The sequence below is a fragment of the Mus caroli genome, unplaced genomic scaffold (genome assembly GCF_978045245.1).
Source record: "Mus caroli unplaced genomic scaffold, Mus_caroli_1 scaffold_11, whole genome shotgun sequence".
NCBI lineage: Eukaryota > Metazoa > Chordata > Mammalia > Rodentia > Muridae > Mus > Mus caroli.
Window position 1 is genome coordinate 100,973,353 of NW_028227266.1, and position 20,458 is coordinate 100,993,810.

Below are 20,458 nucleotides of genomic sequence, written 5' to 3' on the forward strand. Positions count from 1 at the left end.
CCTGAGTTCAAATCCCAGCAACCACATGGTGGCTCACAACCATCCGTAATAAGATCTGACTCCCTCTTCTGGAGTGTCTGAAGACAGCTACAGTGTACTTACCTATAATAAATAAATAAATCTTTAAAAAAGAAAAGAAAAAGAAAAGCCTACAACTTTAGATGGCAATTTTTGCAACAAGGAAGTTGCTAAAGGAAGGAGTCTTTTCCCCTTTGGGCTACAAAAGGAGACACATAGTGGCAAGGGTGAGGGGACAAAAGGATCACATCTACAAAGCTGACCTACACATCCAGGCTTACTGGGCTCTCTTAGCCCTCCTCCAGAGTACCAATTCCTGCCCCAGCCAGAGTCTCTGGCGAGTTCCTTCCAGAAACCCTTGAGGACCAAAGGTCCATCTTGATTTGCTGCCTAGATAAAGTCTCAGCCCTCCCATAAGGAAGCCAACACCCCACCTGTTATGTGATCACACCACCACCACCCTCTCCTCTCTCAGTGCTTAGACTGATCTTGAACTCGCTATGTAGCTACTCTTGCTGCTACCTCCCCAAAGGTATTACAGGACCTCTCACCAAGGTTTATGTAGTGCTGGAGGTCAAACTCTGGCCTTTCTGCATGCTAAGCAAGCACTGGGCTAACTGAGCCACACCCCCAACTTGTTGCAATCACTCTTATGGCAACCAGCACCTCTTCTTGCTCAACTTGTAAAGCCAAGACTCGAACATTGCCAAAGTTGCAAGTGGCTTCCACCGCCGAGCTCCATCCGGATGCCGTGCATTTGACCTAGGATGCCTTTCTGGATATCGCTGGAGTAAAGGCAACTCTGAAAAGCCGCAGAGCTTGCAGCTCATACGACCCAGACTGGACAGCACGCCCCATCCTGGCCCTTGCTCTATCCTTTCTCCATCTGTACGAATTTAGACACACTGACACTGAAGCATCCCATACCACCAGTAGTTGGTGAGCCCCTAAAGAACCATAGATGTAAGAGACACTTAGTATCTGAGCACAGCATCAGAACAGACATTGTGCACACATGAAAATATATGCCTGTTCTCACCTCCAGTGTCAGGGCCACCAGCTCTGCTCCATAGCTCATGTGCAGTATAAATCCACACTGTCAAGCCTCACCTGGGCTTTGCTTAATTTCTTATTGATCTCTGGATGTAAGGGGCCTTCGTTGTTTTTCCCCCTTCTTAAAGACTGTTTTATGTTCTATTTAAATGTGTTTCTGGAAGGTTGGTTCTGCTTGGCTGGGTTTTGGAAACCAGAAAACAAATAGATGAGGGAGAAGCTGCTGACAGCATTTCAGATGGCTTTCAGGCCTCCTTCCCTTCCCAGTGCCATTCTGAAACATTTTCCCCTGCTGTCCTGACATGACTTTGAAAGAAAGGGTGGCTTTCTTTTAGTGTTCCGCAATTGGTTAAACCCAGCAGGCTTCGCCATCCATTGTTCTAGCAGAGTCTCCACATAAATGCTGCTCCCCACCATGATTGAGGCCCAGGTGAAGCACGTGACCCCATTCAGAGCAGAGATCTGCTCACATCCAGAGCCTCTGGCCACCCAACACTAATGCAGCTCTGACTAGGAAAGGAAGTCCAACCAAGCAGGCTCACCTGAGTGCCAAGGCCATTACCACTGAACATCCTGTGATAAACAGAGTGAGAGGATTTCACTCAGCAGAGCTGGGGTATTGAGAACATTCATCTTCGCCAATGTCACTGATTAGCACGGTAAGGCCCAACAGAGGTAATCGTTTCAGACATTAACCTCTCTGGGCCTCAGTTTTCTCATCTGTAAAATGAGGACTCACACTGGGTGACCTCAAGTTGTAAAAATTCTACAGATCTAATTGATTCCATGACAGCTCCCGAGGGAGCAATCAGATCAAATTAGAGAGGACAGAGCTGTATATTCAAAAGGAAAGAGTAGAAAGAAGTGGAGAGAAAGGAAAATAGCTCCCTGTGGTTTGAGGGGAAAGGAGACTACACCTACAGAGTCAGACATTAATTTCCATTCTTCTCCTGTCAGCTGCTGCTGTGGGGGTGGGGAACGGAAGAGAGAAGACAGGGCTAGAGGAGAGACAAATGCCTTCTGGGGTAAGTAGCAATTATGATGGGGAGGGCCTGAAAGAAAGAGAAGATTTTGGATCATGGAGACAGACTAGGATGAGCTGGCATTCCCAGCAGGGAGGGACAAACATTGTTATTTGTTGATGATACATGGTATCAGTCTCTTAGCTTTATTGCAAAACGTTACTCATTCATCAGTGGAAAATGTTCCCGAACGCCAGCTTTATGCCATGCATTCCAGCAGTACGAAGCTTAGGACCAAGAAACAGGAACAGAAATTAGCACATTATCAAAAGAACTAAGTAAGTACAATTGTGCTAATTAATAAGAAGTTATGAGGTGCCAAGAAAGAGGATGTACATCAATGCAGGAGAGTCTTCCAGAAGGGTCTCCAAGTGGATGGAGAGGTGTTGGCTTGGGGAAGGCTGTATATCCTAGGAACAGAAATGGGCAGGGTATCTGTGCCCTAGGGCACACTAATACAAAAGCTCTGAGGTATGAAAACACGAGCTGGTGTCATCCAGGGATGAAGAAGTTCAAAGAAGTGGTAGAAGTGGCAGAGATAAAAGAAGGGAAAGCAGGACAGGGTGAGGGTTGAAACCTGACTCCAGAAGACATAGATGAGATCTAGAGAGGAAACGCACAGAGGATCAAAGTTCAGTGTTTGGAAGCTACCTCAAAGTAGGGAACAGGCTGGAGGTAGGAACCATTGGAGATCAGTGACATTCAGGTAAGAGAGAGGGGAAGGGAAGAGACCTGCAGAGAAGGGAGATTCCCGTTGACCGTGAGTAGACCAGACCCAAGGGTCCAGGTGCTGCCTGAACATCTTTTCATACAATTTTTGAGACCCTAGGATCCTTGGAAGTGCTGGCTTCCCTTTGCCGTCCCTTTATGAAGCCTGAGGTTTCCATGGACCTTGGGTTGTCTGCCTGAAGAGATACTCAGTTTTCCTTTCCAGGACCAAGGACAGATTTACAAAATGTCTCTCTTCAGTGGTGACGCCCCAGTTTCCACTTCTGAGCCCCTCCTGTGTTTTTTCCCGTTTTTCTCTCTTCCCACTGAACAGCAGTAAAGCACCATGGTTGGCTTACCAGATTGGCATTAAAGAGATACAGTGCCAAGTTTTGGTTAGGAAGTGGCTGAGAAGATACCTGGTAGTGGAAACTGTCAACATCTTGTTTAATTTGATGCAGTTGCTTCTCTCAGCATTGACAGTGTTAACCTAAACTCAAATCAGTGGAAAGCAAAATCAGTGTTGAGCCTTCTGTTGGTGGTGGTTAAAGAATAAATGTTTGGAGGCTGGTGAGATGGCTCAGTGGTTAAGAGCGCTGACTGCTCTTCCAAAGGTCCTGAGTTCAAATCCCAGCAACCACATGGTGCCTCACAACCATCTGTAATGAAATCTGATGCCCTCTTCTGGAGTGTCTGAAGACAGCTACAGTGTACTCACATTAAATAAATAAATAAACAAATAAATAAAATAAAAGTACAGTATTTTTTTAAAAAAAAGAATAAACGTTTGAAGATATTACATTTGCAATGATATTGGAGATAAAAATTATGATACTCAGGCAGGAGAGCTTGCTCAACAGTTAAGAGCCCTTACTACTCTGGCAGAAAATCAGGACTCAATTCCCAGAACCAACATGGCTGCTCACAAACCATCCATAACTCTGGTTCTAGAAAATGTGATGCCCTCTTCTGCCCCCCTTGTGCACTGACATACATGTGGTGCACATACATATGTGCAGGCAAACACATAACCTAAAAATAAATTTTTAAGAAAAAAATTCTGATATACAGATGGATGGAGGGCAAGTTGGTATTATTTCAAAAATACTCTTGGTTTTACTTGTCAGCAATCACAGTCACTCACAGCTTTTGACTTGGCAATTCTACTTAGAGGAACATTCCAAGATAGATTTTTCACATATAACATCAGACTGGGGAAGGGGGACAGGCTGGGAAGATGGCTCAGTGGTTAAGAGCACTGATTGCTCTTCCAGAGGTCCTGAGTTGAATTCCCAGGAGCCACATGGTGGCTCACAACCATCTGTAATGGGATCCGGTGCCCTCTTCTGGTGTGCATGAAGACAGTGACAGTGTACTCATTTATAGGCATTAAATAAATAATATTTTCAAAAATATCTCAAATGTCCATAGTTAGTCGCTCAGGCTATCATCACCTTCAGAGGTAACGATGCCTCTGAGGACCTCACTTAGCAAGCCTTCCCCGGATCTTCTGACAGGGAACTCGGGGAGCTCTGCCCAGCTATGATGGAAGGAGAAGCCATTCCTCCAGATCAAATTTCTCACTAACCATTTTTAGAAATCCCATTTGTGGAGTGTGCTTCCCATTTCACTTCTTTATGCCCATCCCTCTTCCTGGATCTCTTAATTTAATTCTTTAATGTGACTGAAGACCTTTGCTAATATCCATCAAGTGGCAAATGTGTAGACAAAGGACAATGTTCCCACACAATGGAATAGAATTGGGAACACTAGTGGAGTAAAGAACTGATACATGGGATGGTGAGATAGCTCAAAGGGTAAGAGCACCGACTGCTCTTCCAAAGGTCCTGAGTTCAAATCTCAGCAACTACATAGTGGCTCACAACCATCCATAATGAGATCTGATGCTCTCTTCTGGTGTGTCTGAAGACGGCTACAGTATACTTAAATATAATAATAAATAAATCTTTTTAAAAACCTGATACATATTAGAACAGGGGTGAATCCCAAAAACATTCTGTCAAGTGAAGGCAGCTATGTGCTTCAAAAGCCATATTATATATTATAGAGCTGAGTAAACAAACGAACACACAGGAAAGTATTTTTGCTGGGTCTGGGGAGTCAACTGGGGAATAACTGCAAATGAGTATTCAGAATCTTCTTTTCTGGCTTGATGGCAATGTTCTGACATGAGACTATGATGATCACAAACTCAAAAAATGTACTAAAGTAATTTAATTATATGCCTCACATAAGTATATCTATAGGATATGAATAAATACATCACTACTGCAGAAAATAAACTTCATTCTCTTGTACAACTGATACCTTAACTCTTCAACAATGTGGACATGGTCTGTGATTCATAAATACCATACCCATAGCAGCCCGTGCCGTTTCTCTGTTCACTGCATACCCAGAATGCCTTACCACTCCTTAATCTCCCATAGTTCAGGTTCTTATACAATGGATCACCATTCTGAATGTAATGACTCTCTCTCTTTCTCTCTCTCTCTCTCTCTCTCTCTCTCTCTCTCTCTCTCTCTCTCTCTCTCTCTCTTTCTCTCTCTCTCTCTCTCTCTTTCTCTCTCTCTCTCTCTCTCTCTCTCTCTCACACACACACACACACACACACGCACACACACACACACGCACACCACAAGTCTCTTTTTCCCACGTATACACTACACATAGGACTCTCTCTCTCTCTCTCTCTCTCTCTCTCTCTCTCACACACACACACACACACACACGCACACACACACACACGCACACCACAAGTCTCTTTTTCCCACGTATACACTACACATAGGACTCTCTCTCTCTCTCTCTCTCTCTCTCTCTCACACACACACACACACACACACACACACACACACACACACCACATTAATAGTTAAAATTTCTAGGTACACAAGGACCAAAATTAACACAAAATCAACATGTAATGGATCCAAAATGTCTCTGGCAAAGCTCAACATACTGTGGCACATGGCTTGTCAGCTGCTTTGATTTTGTATACACAATATGCACACTTCATTCTGCACATGTCAGACCACCCGAGGCCAACAAATTGAAACACCTCGGCGCAGATTTAAGCCAATGATATTCTCCAAACAGTGTTTTTATTGTACGTGAGAGTGTTCTGCACTATATTAATTAAAGGGTGATGGTTTAATTACAGAAAACAAAGACTTAATATTTTCCTACCGTCACTCCTCAGTATATCTTTGGATTCTATTGCATTAGGATATTTAATTTTTAGAACTGCTATCTGAGTTGCTGATTTGTTTTTTTAAAAAATAGTTAAGTGAACTTGGACTTGTGATTGGAGCAGAATTTCCTACATCTTATGGAATAGCCCTAAACTTACATCAGTAATATGGTACTCTGAATTTAAGCAAACCAGTGTTCTCAGCACTGATGCAATCCTAAATGCAAAATACTGATAGCCTTAAACTATGGAAGATGCTGCATGACCTGCAGCATCCGGGATTTAGTCAAGAGTTCATTCTTCATCTATAAAATATGCAAGTATACCCATCTCATTGGTGTGCAAATTTGTCTTTAATAAATAGTATACATTTGTCTCGCATAAATGCTAAGATGGTATAAATGACAAAGAGTTACCTTAAATAAACTTTTTGTGATTCACTATCAGTAAGTTTGGTTTGCAAACCTAATTTTTAGGCCTTTGTAACCAGGGTTATGTAAACTTTTCTAGGGCAAACAGTGTTGTGAGCAGAAGTCCAAGAAACTCTATTCTGATCCAAGTGGCAACTTGTCCTTAAGTCTATCTTGTTTCTGGATGGACAAAAGATGTTATAATGGTGCCAAAGGCAGCATCTAGAGAGGATTCAGGTGAAAAGAGACATCCCTGTCACTGACACTAGAGACCTGAGGAATACCTAAAAGCATTGAAAAGACAGGGTGAGACTCTTGGCTTCAGAACCTCATCCCAAGATGGGATTTCCACCCTGAGGTCAGTCAGGGTATCTTCAGGCCAACCATGTTCACCTAGCCAGGTTAGCCATTCTTACAGGTGCTATTTCTCCCAACTGGCCTCGCTCTGGCATTCCCAGAGCTACTGCCCCAAGGAAGAAGTTTTCATAGCCTGCCTCGTTTCTGTTTGGTTTATCATCACCACTGCTGTTGTTCTGTCACAAAACAGGGGTGACAGATAAGACAAGAGATGTCAAGGACTTGATTCAAGAGCACTTCCTTTCACACCTAGGCCCAGAACCCACGCTTGCTTCTTGGTACTCTAGGCCTATGTACCCAGAGTTGCGTAAACTTTTCTAAGGCAAATGGTGTTGCAAGCAGAAGTCTAAGCATCTCTATTCTGAACCAAGTTTCAGCTATCCCTTCAATCTGTCTTGTTTTGGATGAGCAAATGATGGTAAAATGGAAGCAAAGGTGGCGTCTAGAGAGGTTGCAGGTGTTGCTGAAGTTCTGACAGACCCTAATACCTTTGCCTATTCTGCCTTCTCCAAAACCATCTACCACACAGAGCCAAAAAAATGGCAGACAGGGCTGAGCTCCATTCAAAAGGGACAGCAATCTTTTAACAAGTGGACAGTCTAAGGGCATTCTATAAGAGTTGCACACAGGTCAGAGGCATGCTGGGACTGAGCAAGGAGCCTCAGGCTGCACTTACTCCACGATGATGTCCCGGGCTTAAGTCTGGATGGTGATCAGTTTTCAGAATGCTTCCCGCTTGGGTGAGTTTATTCCACACGGTTTAACATTTGGTAACTACACTCTTTCCAACCACTCTTTAATTGCTGTGTGTTTGTGACTTTGGAGTCTGCTACTAAGCTGTGAGCTCCTTGAGGACAGGAGATTATGCTTTGACTAATTTGTTAGTTCATTTCGGCAAGCACCATCGTTCTACGCATCACACCACTGCTATGCAACAGGGTTTTATCCGGGAATGTCTAGGACGCTCATCTCATTTTGTATCCTAGATAACCTTACCCACATGCAAGGATTCAGTTGCTGTGGAGTACATCACCAATTTTACAGCTCCCTACTGCTCAGACTTATGTAACAGGCTGCTTGCTGGACACTACCTACCGATACCTGTAACTCACCTCGCTCTTTGCAGCATCATATCCACACAGTGACAAATTCTATATGCCTAGGAAGGACTTTGTGCTCTTCTTTCTCCATTGGTGTCATTTGTGCTAATCACGGGGGACTAGCTACCAAATCTTTCTTCTCTTCTCTCCTTTGTGATGCCTCTATCCAGTGTTCTCTTCCTTCCCCTTTTCCGCCATTGACTCTTCACTCCCAATGACTCCCCCAGTCACTCTTTTAAGTCTTCTAACCCTATGATCTTCTAAAGCACGAATCCATCTCCTCCACAGTCATCCCTATGAAGGGCTGGAACAGTGTTGAGCGCCTCACTGTACTCCTAGTGCCCAGCCCTCAAAAAAATCTCCGATTTCTTGGTACCAGGAGGTGCTATAAAAGCTACCTTACTAAACCAGCATAATCCCTAACTACACTCTAAATATTTATCTTTATACCCACAGATAAGTGTATCCTCACCCTTCATGAAGAAAACTCCTCTTACAACAGAGGGAGACCATTACAGCAACCAACAGTCTCACACATGTATAAAACCTAGGAATCACAGCAATGACCAGCATGGCATGATGACCCTAAGGGTTCAGTAGTGGTATCCATACTTTGGCAGGAGCCAACAGCATTCTAATTGATCTGATAGCCCTGGTCAGCTAGGGGAAAATAGGCCTGGTACTGGAAACCTAGCCAACTACCCAGGGCAAATGAAGTCATGGGAGCCTGAAACTACTTCCTTACTAAACTCTAACTACGTAATCCCTAACTACACTCTACATATTTATCTTTGTACCCACAGATAAGTGTATCCTCACCCTTCATGAAGAAAACTCCTCTTACAACAGAGGGGCACCATTACAGAAAACCACAATCAATCAACATGCAGAATTGTGGAGTCCAGTCCCAACTGGCATATTTGCAACCCAACTCCAGCACCCAACACTCAGTGATCACTGTGGAAGAGGAAGCAGAAAGGCTGCAAGAGCCAGAACGGGGAGTTTCTTTGGATACCGTGTCTCCCAGAAATATCAGAAACTACATCAAGTCTCACCAGCTTGTCCACCTAAACATGACTTGAACAAGGAAGACACCAATAGTGACACTAACGTAGAAGAGGGAAAGCTTATAAAGCCACAACCCTACACAAAGAACTACACTCAACTAAGAAAGTCTGAGGGCCAGAGAAATAGCCGTCCCTGTGGAAGAGCATACCAACTGGTTAGATGATGCCTAGGTCAGTTCTGAAAATACATGTACATATAAATAATACTGGATACTTGAAAGAATGAGCAGACCCACAATTCAAGAAAAGGGGGCGTGAATTTGAAAGGGAACAAGAGGGAAAAGTACACAGGAGGGTTTCTGAGAAGGGAATGACATAATCTTATTAGAATCTCAAACAATGAAAAGAATTATTTTAAAAGGTTCTGGAAGCCAGTGGCCATGAGTGGGGCCCTACTGTGTTCTGCCTCCTTGGCCACTGGTCCTTACTATGAAAGAGCACAGCGCTAAATAATAGGGTGAAAAAAACAATCCACCTTGCACATCACACAGACTAGTAATCGTCTTTCAAAGGGCACTATTATTGATGCAAATGGCCCATCTGTCCTTGAGATAAGCATAATAAAGGAAACAATGGCACCCATTAGAAAATACTTGCTCAGGCTTTCAGGCTTGGACTTTGATGAATGGGGATGACACCCTTAGGTGGCTGCAAGCTCTGGGTTCCCTGGACCTGCTCACTGGAACTCAGAGCTGGCCTGTGGCTCTGGAGGGACTCCCAGGTATCTAGAGACACTTGAATGATGAATATTGGCTATTTGCTATTAGGCCAGTGTGTGTGTGTGTGTGTGTGTGTGTGTGAAATTACATCAAAACTCATGTGTGTATGAAACTCTTCCCTTTCAAGGCCACTGTCCTGAGTTCATCCCACCTTACCTTCTACATTTCCTTCTAAAATTTAGTTGGTTTTAATAAATGAGGTTGATGACCAGACTAAGCAGTGATATTTATTAGTCAATGATAGTTAAGAATCCTGGGCCATTTCCATACTGCCTGTGAAGACAAGCAGAAAGCATGAGGAGTTCTAGAAGTTTTTGATAGTTAGCCCTTCTTTGGAGAGTTATAATACCCTCCTCCACTCCCAGAGTTCTCATTAACCACATGGATGCTACAACCTAGCAACCTCCACAAACAAAGTTTAAAGGCTTACAGGTGAAAGCTCACCTCCTCTGAAATTTGGGCTTGGGAGATGGCTCAGTTGTTAACATGCTTGTTGCACAGCCTGAGTGTCTGAGTTGGGATCCCCGATATTTATAGAAAAAAGTCAGATATGCCTAACCCAGAGCTAGGGAGGCAAAGACAGGCAGGTCCCTGGGGCTCATTGGCCAGCTCACTGGTCTACCTGAAAAGATGAGATCCCAGCTTTAATGGTAGACAATGTCTCAAAACACCTGATCTTGGCCACCAGCTTCCTCACAACCTGCACACACGCACACACACACACATACATGGACACCAACATGCTTATACATTCGCATGACCACTTGCTCACATATACACATGCACACCCAATTCTTTTTTCTTTTTTTTTTTTTTTTTGGTTTTTGAGACAGGGTTTCTCTGTGTAGCCCTGGCTGTCCTGGAACTCACTCTGTAGACTAGGCTCGAACTCAGAAATCTGCCTGCCTCTGCTTCCTGAGTGCTGGGATTAAAGGCATGTGCCACCACGCCCAGCTACACCCAATTCTTAAAACCAACTTTTCTGCCTCTATTAACGGGACAAGATTCTAGCTGTTCTAACCACTCCCTCGCCCAGCTCAGTGAACTCATTTCTTAAAACAAGATTGGATAAGACAGAAGAACCCACTCATTCCGCAAACCATGCCTGAGGTACTGGTGACCCAGCAGAAAAGACATATCTGCAGACCTTCTATCGTAACACAGTGAATCAGCAGTGAATCAGCCAGTGAACAAACGGGACAAATACGAAAGGGCCTGCATAACTACTTCTTCTAAATTGAAATACTCCCTCCTGGAGGGAATAGTGAAGCTCCTAAGACCCAGGGTGCAAAGGAAGCTTGGAACTCAGGAAGCTACAGAAAGTTACAAGGCTTGTGGGGCCTCTTCCCAAAGTTATATAAGCAGGAACGGACTCCTGGGGGGCGGGGCGGGGGACGGGGGGGGGGGGAAGGACGACTCTCACAGGGAACTGCCTGCAAGCTGCACAGAGCTCCAGAGGTATGGCTTTGCTGAGTCACCATCCTTGGTGACAGGGACTTTTAATGACATAGCTGCTATGGGATCACTCACTCTCCCAGAACTTTTCGTTCATTTTCTTATGAGTAACCTCCGTAAATGTATTATTTCACCAAGCAGGTACCGACTGAGTGAAATTGTTTTAGGTCTGTTATTGATGTCCTACCTGGGATGAATACTTAAGGGTTTTTTTTTTTGTTGTTGTTGTTTTGTTTTGTTTTGTTTTGTTTTGTTTTGTTTTGTTTTTTAATCTTTCTATGGGAAGTTATGCAACAAAGTAACACGCTGTGAGAGAGCGCATGGAAAACCAAGCTAGTGGTAAGTCAGGTGGCTGGGAAGGGCTTCTGAAATTTGAATGACACCTACCAGCCAGGTGGGGAGTCCGTTCCAGACCCAAGAACAAATCCCTAGAACACGTAGCCAAGAAAACCAGGCCACCAGTGTGGCCATAAGAACACAGAGTCGGGAAGACTGGCAAGTGGCTAGGGGCAAGAGGCCTCACCTCTGTCAGCTGTAGTCTTGTGACCACAGACAGCTTTCTGAGTTTCAGTCTCATCACATGCAAAATACTATTTTCCTTGCAGGGTGTGGTGAGGCCTCAAAGGTCGTGGAAGTAAGTCCTATAGAGTCTTCAGCAACTACCACTTGCTGACTACCAGCAATTACTGCTACTAGTACAATGGCCATCATTACTGTGTCAACCTCAAGACCTGCCCCTAGCTGAGTCAACGGGGTATGGAAGCCATCTTGATCCTAGATAATTTATGCTACCCTGTGCTCAGCAGAAAGTAAGGTCTAGAGGTTCAAATTCCCTCTTTGTACGGACCCAGTGAAACAACTGGCAGCTCTTCTCTTTGCTGGCAATTTCCCAGGCTTCCTCTGAGCCTACTTCAGTGTAGACCATCTTCTTTCAATTGGGCTTTCAGTGGGACCCTCTCTTCCAGCAGCTCAGATCACAGGAAAACAAAACCTGACCCAGCTCAGAGGCTCTGGGTCCATCCACTCTGCAGTCTGTAATTGGACATCACCTGCTGTCAAGGGAAGCTGCTATGTCAGTAGAAATGGTTACCACTGTGCTCTGTGGGAACAATAATGGAAATATGATGGCCTTGCCCAATCAGGAGAGATGGCTGCCTCTCTGAACATGCCTCCAGCAGTATTCAACTTCATCAAGCACAAAGGAGCCCACAGATTCATTAGGATAGCAGATAGGTCAGAGACACCACCATTCAGCTTCTCACCAATCAATGTGGACTCCAAGAAAGAAGCCCCGGTATAGACAGTAAGTTAAGCCTGAAAGAGTTAGGAGATTAGACAAGCTAGAGGGCTAATGAAAATGTAAAATGTGGCCCTTGGGGCATAAACTCCTACATGCCCAGAGGGACCTATCATTTAGCACACCAACCAACCAAGACAACATTTCCTCAATGGCTCCCAAGAGGGCCTGAGCTTCCAGCTCACCTCCCAATATGCTTAATTTACCTCCCAGATGTGCTGGGCTGGGAGAATATGAACGGCCCCCTCACATATCACCAAAGTCCACGCAGTGTACTGAAGAGAAAGGTGGCTCACAGTTGTTTCTTTATAGCTGGCATCTCGAAAGGACTTCATATTGCCTGTTGTATGACACAAAACAGAATTCTCTGAACTCCAGAGTGGTAGTGCGGATACACTCTTTGGAGCACATAAGAGCAAAGGAGTGAAGAGACCTAATTAGAAAATGGAGAACATGTGCATCATGATAACCACCGCAGCCTCTCAAAGCAAAACTTCACATGATCCATGTGAAGTGGCTGCCCTGCCTCCACTCCCAGCCGCCTCTACCTCTGTCTCCTCACGTCCTTTCTAATAGCATTTAATGCTGTGTGACCTTGCCTTCTGACTTTTCCAGAGGGAGATATGAATAAATGTCTCTTCACCACAGATGGGACACTAACCATGGATCAAAGAAACGATTCTATCCAAGGCCAGCTTGGTGGACCAATGAGTTGACTTACAGGAGTATGAGGAATGTAGGGGGCTCAAAGGTGTGTATGTCACCCCACTGCTGAATGGTATAGATATAAGCAAGTGAGAGAGAAGGTCCCAAGTGAGTATACCTGATACTGAGAGGGGGCATCTGTGCTTCACAAACAAGCTTAGAGGTAAGAGGCTCTGCCCAAAAGGGAACAACAGCAGATCTCCCACACCAAGTACCTGGTACTTTCAGGTACCCAGAAAACCAGGATACCAGCATGACTACAAGAGCAAAGAGTCAGAAAGACTGGAAAGAGATGAGGCTGGGAGATGACCAAAGCCAAGGGAGACCTTCTTCTGCAGTCCTGCCCAACCCAGAACCAGATCATGGTGTACATGGGGGGAATTCACCAGCCAGATCCAGCTAGATGACCAGAAGTACCTCTTTAAACCTCTCTAAATCAGTCTTCTCCTTTGCAACACAGATATGCTAAAAGTACCATGTCTGTGAGATGAATGTGAGGATCAGACAGACTGTATACCTTGATGTGCCTAAAAAAACATACTCTTTGGGGAGTTTCAGTATGAATGGATACAAGCCCAGTGGTGAGACAGTCTGATGGGCTTGGTGCTCCCTCAACAATGCTTACCATCTGAAGTGCTTCCCTGTCTGCCTCGTTGCTTATCCTTGTGTTTCCAGCTTCTTCACCACCGTGTGTGTGTGTGTGTGTGTGTGTTTGTGTGTGTGTGTGTGTGTGTGTGTGTGTGTGTGTGTGTGTATGTGTGTGTGTATACCTTAGGTGCACATGCAGTTGGGAGTGCTAGTCACGACGGTCCTCTCTCAAGGATGCCCACTTTACCAAGGGCAAATGAAGATTGACTCCCTCTCCATACTCTGGGATAAAGGGAGCTTCCCTCACTGCTCAGGGGCCCCATGCGAAGGCTTGAGAAGGCTTGAGGTCCAGCAGACAGGCATCTTTATGTAGCCTGACATGTTTCAGACCCCAGGATCCACCAGCAGGTCAGGAAGAGCTCTGACACCACACAGGCCTGTGCCTCGAAACGAGCATCTGGTCCACACACACCCCCAAGCCACTGGCAGCTCCACCAGGCAGTAGCATGGAGTACCAGGCAGCAGCATGGAGTACCAGGCCCTGCCTGGAGTGGGGTCCCTAGCCATTATGACAGCTGCTGCTGCTGTTGACACTGCAACAGTGACAAATTCATCCTTCTGACAGGATCCTTTTAAATAATTCACAGGGAGCTGGGGATTAAGACACTGTTTCTCTCTGTCTCTGTTGAGATTTAAAAGACCTCCAGCTGAGGGATTTAAAGAGAATATAATGGCCTGGCCCTCTAGGGTCTACCCTCCCCCTCTCCTCCTCTTTCCCATTTCCCAAACTCACCCCCCACCCCCACCCCACCAGCCAGCCCTATAACGAGAAGGTCCAGAAAACAAGAAAGAAAGGGGGGGGGGGAAGAGGGGAGCTAGTGCTTGGCTGGTCACTATGGCAACGGTGGCAGGGTATTCAGCTACTATTATCCCAGTACCTCACACATGTGATTATCTTAAGCTGTCTATTGAATGTGGTTCGCACTGCTGCCCAACACGGCCTTGTTCGACAAGGCAGGGGCGGGAGCGCTGCAGGCCCCAGGCCCCAGCAGCCTAATAGAGCTTGGCTCAGCCCCTAGTGCTACCGATGAGGGCACAGAGTTAGCCCCAGAGAGAGCAGTGGTATTTTCCTTTGATTTGGAGGGATGGTTGCTACCCGAGGCCAGTCTGAAGCTGGTCCATCACACTGGGTCAGAAGCTTCTCATTCTGTGAGCTCATAGCACATGGCCCATACAGGCTATAGCCAGCTGGAACTATCCTAGAGACCAGAGAGCCAGCCCTGGAAGGATGGAGGGGCTCTTGGCCTCGTTACCATCATCAGAGTACAGGAGAACTAAGTCTGGACTGGGAAGGATGCCTCCCCTTCAGTCTGCTGTCCCCCTCCCACAACTGGATGGAAATGTGGCCACCACCTATAACCTGCTTTGGGGGACCACCCTTGACCCGGGACTGCTGGAGTTTGCTGTCAGGATGCCTGTGGAGGAGTCTGATGCTCACTGAGGAAAGTTACCTCATTCCTTTGCTTCTTGGACCTGGCTTTGGATTATTTCTACACCGAGGTGCCTTGATCCATGAACATTCCTTAGATGACAAGATCAGTCATCAGTACCCACTAAACACAGTCTACCTTTTCCAGTGTCTCTTTGAAAATTCAGCTCTCTAGTTGAGCCCATTACCACTCTCCGGTGGAGGTGGGACACCAGCATCTTCATCCATGGCTTGCAGTTAGCCCCCTCTAAATATCTAAATATCAGCCTGGCCTTTTCTCCACCCGCAGCTCTATGCAGATTTGGCTAGCCACAAACAGGTCCCAGTAACCTCCAGGATGGCCCAGTGTTTCACCTCTGGCTCATCGTCACATAATGAATTAATTGTCTGTACCTAAATGCAAACACAATTCATTATCAGCTGGCCTGCAGTACTCAAAGCAGAGATCTCAGTCAGCAAGATAAGTCTGAATCCTTACTCTGACATCACATTGACTGTTCTGTCTTTGTGACACCGGGACATGGCTTAGACGTGCTCTTCGATCATGATGAATCAGGGCTGAGTGCATGGAGGTGAAGATGCAGCAGCAAGTCACACACACACACACACACACACACACACACACACACACACAGTTCAATAGCAGGAGGAGCTAATTCGACAGAACTAACTCTGAGACCACCAGATAAACCAAAGCAGCTCACTAAGCTCTTTTAAAGTGTCCTCACTTTTGAGTGATTACCAAGGCTTTGGGAATGGGAACTGGCCCCACCCACCATCATCAGATATCACTGTCTCTTCTTCTGGATATTTAGCCAGGGCTCATGTGATCTATAGGTAAGGCTTTGTACTTCATGTCCACTTAGACATCTTACCTTCTGCCCCTAAACCTTCAGATCACAGATCACCTGCTCCAGCTGTCCCTTTCAAATATACTTTTCAATAAGAAAAGACTGACTTCTTAGGTACTCCCTACAAGCACCTCTCTGGGCTGAGTGCAAATCTCATGTTTCCCACTGTAGAGGATTGGAAGACACTGACCTCTGCTCATTGTCTACCTGCCCTCTGGTTCCTCAAGCATCCATGATCCCCTGATCCCCCTCTTCACAGTCCTCCACAGCCAGTAGATCAAGAAGGAACTCTTGTGGTCAGAAAGGCCACAGAGTTAGTCTCAGTGCTGTGACTTTGACTTTGTGACTCAGATTTAAGGACACCACTGAAAAATGGAAGAAATGTCACCTACTGTGGGGATCCTGGCAAGAGTCAGTGAGGTGACACATGCCATCCTGGAACCTGGTACACCTGGTCAGTGTTTAACTGATGGTGAAACAGTAGTGGTGGCAGTTACTAAAAATCCTGCTATCAATAACAAGGCGTGTTCTCTGGCCTTCATTGGGAAAGACAACCTAATAGAAATGCTAAAATGTTTATCCTGTTCCCACCACCCTTTCTATGCCCCTCTCTGTGCTCAGTGCTGTCACAGATACTAGTCAAAGCAAGCAGTATTGCCCTGAACTTTACAGTTTACAAAAATAAATAAATAAAATTAAATCCTCCCTGTCACTATGCAAACAAATGCTTACATTGCTCACGTTATACATGCAGAATTGGGCCCCCGAAAGTTAAAGACCTTAGCAGGAAATGGAAATAATCCCAGAACATCAGCTTCCAAATCCTAGGCTTGCTCCTTTAGAAATACAGTGGGTGATAATGAAGGCAAAGCTTCATCAGGGAGCTGCCCTGATTCTGACTTCATCCTTCCTAGAGTCAGGCACAGAGTCGTCATTTTTCTTCTGATAACTTTGCCGTTCTCTTTCATCTGTTTTCTCCTGTGTGTGTGTGTGCGTGTGCGTGTGCGTGTGTGCGTGTGTGCGTGTGCGTGTGCGCGTGTGCGTGTGTGCGTGTGCGTGTGCGTGTGTGTGTGTGTGCGTGTGCGTGTGTGTGTGTGCGCGCGCGTGTGTGTGTGCGTGTGCGCGTGCGTGTGCGCGTGCGTGTGCGTGTGTGTGCGCGTGTGTGTGCGCGTGTGTGTGTGTGTGTGTGCGTGTGCGTGTGCGTGTGTGTGTATGTGTGTGTGTGTGTAGTTTATGTATATATTCATGTTTGTGTATACACATGCATACGTAAGTGTATGTACATATGTGTAGAAGCCAGAGCTCGATGACTGGGCTTGATTAGTTGGCCAGCAAGCCCTGTGGGTGTTGCTTATCTCTACCTTCTTGCACTGGGATCACAGGCACACTTCAAGTCAAACTTTCTGCATGGGTGTTAGAGATCCAAACTCATGCCTTCATGCTTACACATCTGGAACTGGCAGCTGAGCCATCTCGTAGACCCCTTCGGACTTCCTAATTCAACATAACCTTGCTTCTATGCTCTGCCCTCCACTCAGGGTTTTTTGGTTTTTTGTTTTGTTTTGTTTTGTTTTGTTTTGTTTTGTTTTGTTGTTGTTGTTTTTTAATCTGAGTAGAGCTGAGTTCAGGCTGGAAGACCTGATCTGCTCTCCTCCATTCAAGAACCCTGCTCTCTTAAGGTCCTAAAAGCACCTTGTCTTTCAAGTCAGGAAGAGGTGTCATTCTGTCTTCAGGCTAACATGCCACAACCTTCCCATAGAGGGATTGAGAGATGACAAAGGGCACCTAGCTATCCCAGTTAACTTAAGTTAAGCCTATTAGGGTACAAACAAGCCAGATCTGGCCTAGGAAAAGAACCCATACATCCTCACCTGCCTGTGTGCTCACAGCCTGAGCCTGACTGTCATGAGTGAGCCACTAAGACAATTGCTTCTTTTGGGGGCCACAACTTCTCTAAAAAGAGAGAAGTGGGTTTGGATAACCTCTGGGGATTTTGGACAGACCTAATAAGCTGATGAATCCTGTGAGGCATTTCTAAGGGCAAGAAAGGAAATTGGTGTGACATCAAGATTCTGGAAAGCCACAACTCCCAAAATCCCTTAATCCAGTAAACTAGAAATAAGAACACCCTCACCCCCATTTTTTTAACTTGCATGCATGCATACATATACATACATGTGCACACACACACAAACATACACAGGAGTCCTTAGCCCAACTCTCCTCCCCTGAGGCTCCATCCCACCCACCCTTCTACCTCACCAGGCAGGCCTCTTGGCCTTTTCTTTCTGTGAGCAGATTCTGATCTCCTGGACCACCCTCAATCTCCTAGAGGAGGCCCCACCTCCCAGCTCTAGTCCTGAGCCCCCCTTGCCTTTGTCTATCACTGTCTCTGTCAGGCAGGTGATTTTAAACTTCCATTCCTAAAAGACGCATATTATATAAAAAATGTTTTAAGTGCCTCGGGTGTTTTGCTCCTCATTGCTTCATAAAAGTGACATTAATAGCCAGGGAAGAGCTCGGCTGAGTGCAATTAGGGAGGATGTTTCAGGTATGAAAGCTGTTTTGAGCCTGCTAATGTTTCCTAATTACAGGCCTTTTGGTAGAGAGAGAAAAAGATAAAGAGTAGGTGGGAAACACAGGGTGGAGAGGCCTGACTTAGCTCAATGGTTTACCTGAAGAGGGAGGAAGAGGAGAGAGGAGGAGGGAGAGATCAGGGGGCCAGAGGTCAGAGGCAGGGGGCTGGCCTATCTTGGCTGAGAAAGCTAAACTAATTCCTGGGTAACAGCTAAGGAAAAGACTCCATTCATGGCTGGTACTGTGAGAAAAAGACAGCCTTTTCCACGGATGGCCCGAATTCCTGGACCTCATCAGCATCTCAGCTTGAGTCTTCCACAATTCACAGCTGTGGTTTGTCCTAAGCAGGCATCTCATTAGTTGTGTCCTAGTAGAGGATCAGCCTATCAGGGGTTAAAGGGCAACGGGGGGGGGGGGGGGTGGCACTGTTGAGCCACGGGATCTAAGGTGATTTATCTGGCGGGTGTTCCTCATTTCTGTTTCCTTAGCAGTAAGATGGAGCCCAGGAAAGTCCTGTGGTCGGTTCTCATGGGCCTCTTCTGTTTGTTTGTTTGTTATTTTCAATCTTTCTCATTTGCTATCTAAGAACTTTCTGGAATCTATACCCTGAGAGAGTTACGCTATGTCCCCCTTCCCTACAGAACCTAAGTTTTCACTGGGCCTAGCTCAACCCTGAACATGAGCAACAAGTCCTCTATTGGAGAGTGGGTATAGAATCCAAGACAGTTAGGCCCAAGTACAAGAAATGCCAAGGCTTCTTTCTGCTCAAGGAAGGGACCGGTGGCAGCTATTTCTTCTTTTCCAGCATAAAGATGGAAGAGGCTAAAGGGCAGGAGCTGCTGCAGACATGCCATGAGACAGAGGAGCTGTAGCATCTGTCCAATATCCAATACTGTGGGAGACAAGCAAGAAGAAGGAGTGAGAAGAGACAGAAAAGAATAAAGGAGACAGGTGTGGGTGTCAGGGTGTGTCAGCTCACTCCCATGGTCTAAACTGGCCCATGCTATCTGGACCATCCGTGCTGTGAGCTCAGTTCCGTCCTCAAAGACTGCTTTGAACTTTTCTGCCCTGACTGAGGAGAAGTGTGTGTTAAGGGGAGGCGCCAGGACTTAGCCACCAGGCCACATGCTCTCAGATCAACACACAGTATGAAAAAGCACAACCGGCCGCACCCTCTGCCCTCCTGCTCCTGGCATGCCTCCAAAGTCAAATAGGGGACATTCCATTCACAAAACCCTTTCTCTCACCCACAGCTAAATTTCACTTGGATCTGCCCCTAACACAGCTCCTAATTAGCAGGATTGAGTCATCAAAGGAAGAGGAGAAGAAAATCAGCCCTCCAGAGGGCTGATAATAGGCTAGTGTTTCCTAAGTAAGTGCCAAAGAAAACTTCTTTACCTAGCCTTGTCCTGTGTGAGGCTGTTACCCAACAGAAAGGGGAGGTGAGGGAGTCCAACAGGCAGGCCCTGATCATGTAAGCAGGGATCAGCCAATGGGGATGTGAGCAGAGATTTGATGTCATGACCTGGCCTAGGCTGCTGCCCTACCCATGTCACTTACCAGCCCAGAAAAATCAGGATTGATTTTGTTCGCCTTGGAAGAGACAGGCAGTTACTGGAGTGGCTTTCTCTCCTGAGTGTAATTTCCTCACTCCCATGAGAGCCAGCTGGCAAGAGCGCCTTGAGCACTTGAGGATGGAGGACAGAGCCAGGGATGCCAAGTGGCCCAGGCAGTCCACACACCTGGATAGCCAGACAGTGGGTATTGGGAAAGCCCTACAGGATCCTGCAGCTTGTGCAGGGAGTTTATGGCCAGGCATAGGCTTTCA

The 20,458-nt window shown here is 46.0% G+C and overlaps 1 protein-coding gene across 1 annotated transcript in view; it reads right to left on the minus strand.

Annotated features, from left to right (window-relative positions):
• Positions 1–20,458, minus strand: part of Ephb1 (EPH receptor B1) — a 442,703-nt gene that overhangs the window by 289,656 nt on the left and 132,589 nt on the right. The gene's annotated exons all lie outside the window — the stretch shown is intronic.